Below are 6,503 nucleotides of genomic sequence, written 5' to 3' on the forward strand. Positions count from 1 at the left end.
CAAAGGTATGATAGATATTTTAGCTTGATTTATATCTGACAGAATCGCTAATCATGGAACTTTCTGATTTTCTTAGTTATAAACTAACTCTTTCAGCAATGTTAGTCCATGTATTTCCATCTATGTTGCCTCGCTAATGGAGAAGCTGAACAACATGATGAGCAACAGGGCAATGGGGGCGCTGATCCGGCCACGCTGAGGCCAGGTCAGATGCTGAGTTCCTGATTAAAATATCACTTTAACATGTGTTTTGTTCTCTCTTAAGAAAAACTCTAACAGTCCCACCACTATTATTATTATGTTTTCAGTTGTCGAAATTTCCAAATAATTAATTCCATGTGCCACCTTAGATAATTGTTTTACTAATTTCTATTCAACACATGTCGTTCAACATTGATGTGATTGATGTAGGTCTTCATAACCTAATTTGATCATGTTCCCATGTATTTTTTTTTTTGACACCTATTGTTCCTATGTAATCATCCAGTTGAGTATCCTTTTGATCTATTGCAGGCTAAGGAAATGTAACCGGTTAGCTAATACATTCAAGACTTCTTGACTAATTACCTTTTGTGGGTATAGCATTACAAGTCACTTCAGATTTTATACTCCTTAAACACTTTTAACGGCCCGACAACTTCTAATCCAACCATTTCTGCACCACAGGTTTCAATATTTTATCTGCAACTGAGCTTTGGGAAGAGAAAAAAGGACTACCGTGTAGTGAAATTTTTGCCGAGGGACCTTTAGATGTTTCTGTGACTGAGCCCTTCAACGTGTAATGGTTGGAAGAATTTTATCCCTGCCGAGTTAACACGGAAAAACAAACTTATGTTATTTCCCTCAGTAGTACTGTCGATGACAATATTGCCACCTAATCCAACAAATAATAGCATTTTATATGTTCTCTATTTGGGTTTGCGCTAATTGTGTAATGCCCCTTAGAGATATTTTTTAAATTTTTTTAACTTAAACATTAGACTTAATTTAATAAAATACTACAAGTATCCGCAGCAACGCGCGGGGTATCATCTAGTATCTAGGAACAACAAATGCATGTCAAACCTAGTATTTTCACCCTAAAAATACAAACTCAGTACTCAAAATGCACCACCCAAAATTAAGTCCTCAAATATTTGTTTGATATGGAGAGTCCTAGCCAGTGCAACACGTTTGAGCAAAAATAGTTGCTGGTTCAATTTGTCTTTTTTAGGAGATACTCAATATGATTTATGAAAAAATAGTTGACTTGCTGATTTCCGAATACTGTATTTTGTAAGTTGGTTATCTAAAACTATTATAGAGAAGGGTCTCGATATATTGTATTCTCTTTAACAGACTGTGCAACATCAGATTCACTTCAATCACATTCTCTATGCTTCTGCTAACGCGTGACCTACACTATATTGAGAAGAGTGTTTTGTAATTAGGGTTAACTTTCAAAATTAAGGAATTGGAAAGGCTTTAGCTAATACATACCAAAGAAGTTACTTTCCCTATTGGCAGTTATGAATAATACAACCGGAAGCCTGCTAGAGTTAAAGTACACACATGAGCGACATGTTATACACAGGCTGCACTGCAGCAACCTGCATGTGTGCTTGATCAAGTCAAGCCATATGTTGTGGTTTACTAATTTTTTTCTCAACTATATAATACTTCCAAGTTTCTATCAGATACTATTGACTTTGACAATCCATTCCACTTAAAAACTCTTGATTTCGTTTTTATAGATCCCAATATCAGAAAGACGCTTGACATCATAGGGTAGAACCTACGTTGCCAAGTTAGCTTAAAATGCGCACACTTCTACAAGTATATGTAAGTGCATCTATACTCAACGTATTAATTTGCATGATCGAGTGATGGTCCACACATAAACAATAAATGTTGTTTAGTATTTTTTATAATGACTAGCAAAAAACCCGTGCGTTGCAACGGACGCAAACCAAAATTAAATGAACTAACATTTCAGTATTTTCAAATCCTTACATCAATCGAACGCATGGAGTTCTTGATCGACATGTCTTTTGTACATCGCCAATATTGAAAATCACATAACATGAATTTTAAACAAGTTATGGTGAAAATCATATCTTGCACGAGACTCTATTGCCATTGTCGCCAAGCAAAACGTGTGGATGAACTCCTTAGCCCTATTCTAGTCCGACCAATCTGCATGTTCTTTTAAATCAATGTTGCCACAAGCGTGAAAAAATAAATTACTACCTCCGTTTCAAGGAATAAGGCGTCCTTGTTTTACGTGCTTTTGTTTGACCAAAAATTACTTCAAATATATAAAGATTATTTATATGAAATTAGCATCATTAGAAAGTGCTTTTCAATACGAATCCAACGGTGATAATTACATATAATATAATCAAGAATTTGTTGCTCAATTTTTATGGTCAAAGTTCATCTTGAAATACATGTGCGTCTTATTCTTTGAAACGGAGGTAGTCCGACAGTTAACTCTTGTGCACGAAATAAGTGTGGCCATCTAAAATAGATCACATGCATCAACTACTCTGAAACTACTCACAACGGATATTTCTTCAGACAAAACTAATGCTCACAATCTAGATGATTTATAGTTGAGTTTAACTTCATCAAACCAGCGGTTGTTCTCACTGTACCTGAATTAGTATCAAAATTTCAGTGTAATTGCTAGGAATAGGGAAACCAAGATGATTCCAGAACACAAACACTGTGAATGCAATCTAGAGTTCAGAGAGCAGCTACTCCCAGCGGTGCTAGCTAGCAGGCAGGCGAAAGGGGAATTGCTAGATCACGTACTATGAAGGAGGGGATCAAGACCGCCCAGGGACACTCCTTCGCGGAGACAACACGCAATTGCACAGTAACATCAGATAACGAATGAGCAAACACTGATGGCAATAACATCCGGGCAACCATGAAACTGTATAGCACAGTTCGACGGTGCCTCCATGGTTCTCGATATGGAGTGAAGAGGCGCACTTGATGCGGCAAGGCTTTGCTTCCGCCAGAATGTTCCATGGGTAGATGCACAAACAAATAATTTCTTTTATGGGAGTGACTTAGTAAGTCTTGTGATCTGAACCAGCAACAATAAAACAGGGGAACCAACCAACGACTGTCAGTCATCACTGGCCACCGCCGTGCCACAAGTTCCTCTCCAGGCCATCGACTTATTCGATTCCGCGATTGAGTCTGAAGGAGCACGATTCAGCCAGACCATAGAACATGTACAATGGGCGCTTGTTTCTGATTGCAAGAAAGGCTGGCAAGGAATGAGCAGACGGACACTGATGTGTTGTTTTCTTGTACAGAGGTCTGCACGTGAGATGTGGCGGAGCCATGAGGCCATGAGGGACTTCACATCCTGCTTCTGGGAAAGCAGCGTCTAGATCGGGGACGCCTCGTCGTCGTCTAGTGCCGGCAGGGGCGCGGCGCAGATCCTAGTCAACTGCCTTTGCCAGACGCTGTTCTCCGCCATTCCCTTCACGATCGGGCGGAGTTGTGATGGCTTGTCCAGATCTCGCGGCGGCGATTTGAACAAATCGAGTGGATGCAAGAGGAACGACGGACGCGAGCCACACGTGGACGCCAGATCCGGCGCATACCAGCCCAGGTCCGACAGGTGAGGTGAGGGAACGGTCATGCAGAGCCCTCCTCCATCGCGATGCTGATGACCGTAACGGGGAACGATGTTTCCCTCGAGATTGAAGCGCACGGGAGAGGAGCTTGATTGGGTCGTGCGAAAGAGGCGGCGGGGGAGAGGGAAGGGGCTGGGTTTGGTGGCTCGGTATATGAATCGGTATTACGAACCGGTACCGTGGCATTCTGTTGTATTAGGGCATATACAGTGGTATCTAATCAGCTGTCTGTAACTCTGTCCACATAGGAAATTAGATGACGTGGGAGAGAGAGAAAAGCACCAACTGCCTGGTCCGTCTGTAAAATTACAGTCGGTCTACACTCTACAGCCACGAAAAACGCAGCTTACAGACAGCCTCCTTCCCATTGTACGGGTTCATTACGTCAGTTGGATCTTGTTCCTTAGGAAAATTAAGCCCATGTTTCCCGTAAATTTTGGTTTGTTATAGACTCTCAATTGTATACGCTGTCTGCTAGTCTGTCTTTAGGTGACATGCACTAATTTTACAGACACCCGGCGACGGAACAAATGTACATGCCCTTAGGGCATGTACAATGATCCAGCGTCAGCTGTCTATAAGAGCATCCACGTAAGATTTCGGCTGAGGTGGAGGTGGGAAAACGAGGAGAGAGACTCGGGTCGTCTGGAACTCGACAGACGATCGATACGCGTAAAAAGCGCTCCCTATCCACGGTTGTTTCCCCATTGTACCATAGGCTGTCGATATTCGTAGTTTACAACTTCTCTGCAGTGCTCCACGAACTCGATTGTTAGTTGCTTTTACAGACTCCTGAAAATACAGTCCCACTGCACAAGCTGTCTACAGAATCGTCTATAGGTGACGTGGAGGAATGCTACAGTCGATGGCTGTCTAAACTATTGAACACGCCCTTATGTGGTTTGATGGGAGGGTATATAACTGTCCTAAAAATAGTTGGACGAAATTTTTAGCAGAAACCTTAGCTCCTTTATTATTAGGTATATGATTTCTTGTGGATGGGGCTATGTAATGATTTTATTATGTGGTGACAATGTTGGTGATGGAGCATGTTAGTAAGAAGCTTACAATAAGGGATGTGAACAAGTCTAATTCTATTAGCTACATGTTGGACTAAAACATGGTCATTAATTTTCAAGCATACAAGTAGACACACACAACACCCAAACACACTAACACATATCACATAGTTGTGTGAACCAGGCAGCAACAACTAAATTTTCTTGCTTTATTTATTTCATTCTGGAGATGTATCTCGTGTGCTTTCACTAGGCGTAGAGTACACTGAATTGGAGCAAGCATCCACATGCTCTGACTTTATAGAAGTGTATGCATGGCCATGAAGACTTGAGAGTGATCTTTTTACTACAAAACATGGATGTATTTTAGGGTTGATATTATTTAATGTACCCACCAACATGTACTCTTCTTTAAACATGACCATAAAATTTATCATAAAGGAGATACTCCCACTTCCTTCCCAGTCTTGTGCTTACACTTTATACATACCCATCAACAATGTGAACTAGGAGTAGTTGAACATGCACAACATGCTGGAAATGGGAGGCACCAAGGAACAATTCCCTTGTAGATACTAATATGATATCTTCTTAAATTAGCTCATGGCATGACTCAAATCTCTAACTGAGAATGCCTAAATGAGTATTGGAGGAAGCATTTTCCCAGCTCCAAGTGGTCACCAAGGTCTTGATGAGATGGAAGGTGCTTGATTAAGACACCGGAGACAGGGAAGGGGTACCGAAGTAGAGGATGGTGGGGTGATGATCCACATGATTTTGATGCCACTTGCCAAGAAAAGTGGGTCGTTTTTCTTACATGCAAATACTACACTTCCCACATATTAGTGTAATATATGTCTCAAAAGATACCTTGAACTCGTAAGTTTGTGTTTTAGGTAAACTAGATATACAAATAGAAGTATTCATTTACAAGCATAAAAGTAAAGAAGAGGAACATAAAGGAGTTGGAGTTTTGGCTCATAGGTGCATATGAACCTATTATACAAAATAATTAAAAAATAAATTCTAAAATGCCAAAAAAATGTTGAAATAATTTTTTTGGTGTAAATCCTGGCATTCTATGTTCATACACAAGTTTTTGTGGGAAAACAATATTTTATGTGGCATGTAAAAAGACAAAAAAATATCCTATACATAGTTGTGTTGGAGCATCAAAATTAATCTTTTTTACACAAGACACAAAAAATATTTTTTTTCCCCGAAAACTTGCGGGTGAACATAGAATATCTAGATATACATGCAAAAAAAAAATTGGCACTTCAAAATGTATTTCCACTTAACGAGTATGCACCCGTGAGCCGATTTGGATTTAGCAACATAAAAGGGAATGCTCTAATGTAGTAATAAAAGAGGATGATGATGTTAGGCACACTCATACTCATAGACGGGCATTAGATTATGCTTCCCTCTAAAACTAGGTATCATGTGGCAGTGCATTAGCCTAGGTCACAAACTACTCAAGATCGGATTCCAATACTCTCTTATTTGAAAAGGAAAATGGATAGTAACCCACTAGTACTTGGCCTTCCTAAGGATCCAACTTGTGCCTTCTACCTCTGCTTGGCGGGACACGACAACTGGGCACATATATTTGCACACTAAACTAGACCTCGCTCCATTTTGTAGGTTCCAAAACAGTTAGGCTCTCCATGATGTGTTACAGCCTAATTCTAATTTTTTCTCTAATACTCAAAGCTTTTATAGAGTGTTTTGTATAGCGAGGAGTATTGCTAGTGTTTAGCAGGTCTAATTACATATGCTTTAAGAAATTGCCTTCAAGAGTACAAATTTTTTTAGGTGGTTTCTTTGGAATGAATTATGAACC

The sequence above is a fragment of the Lolium perenne genome, chromosome 6 (genome assembly GCF_019359855.2).
Source record: "Lolium perenne isolate Kyuss_39 chromosome 6, Kyuss_2.0, whole genome shotgun sequence".
Classification (NCBI taxonomy): domain Eukaryota; kingdom Viridiplantae; phylum Streptophyta; class Magnoliopsida; order Poales; family Poaceae; genus Lolium; species Lolium perenne.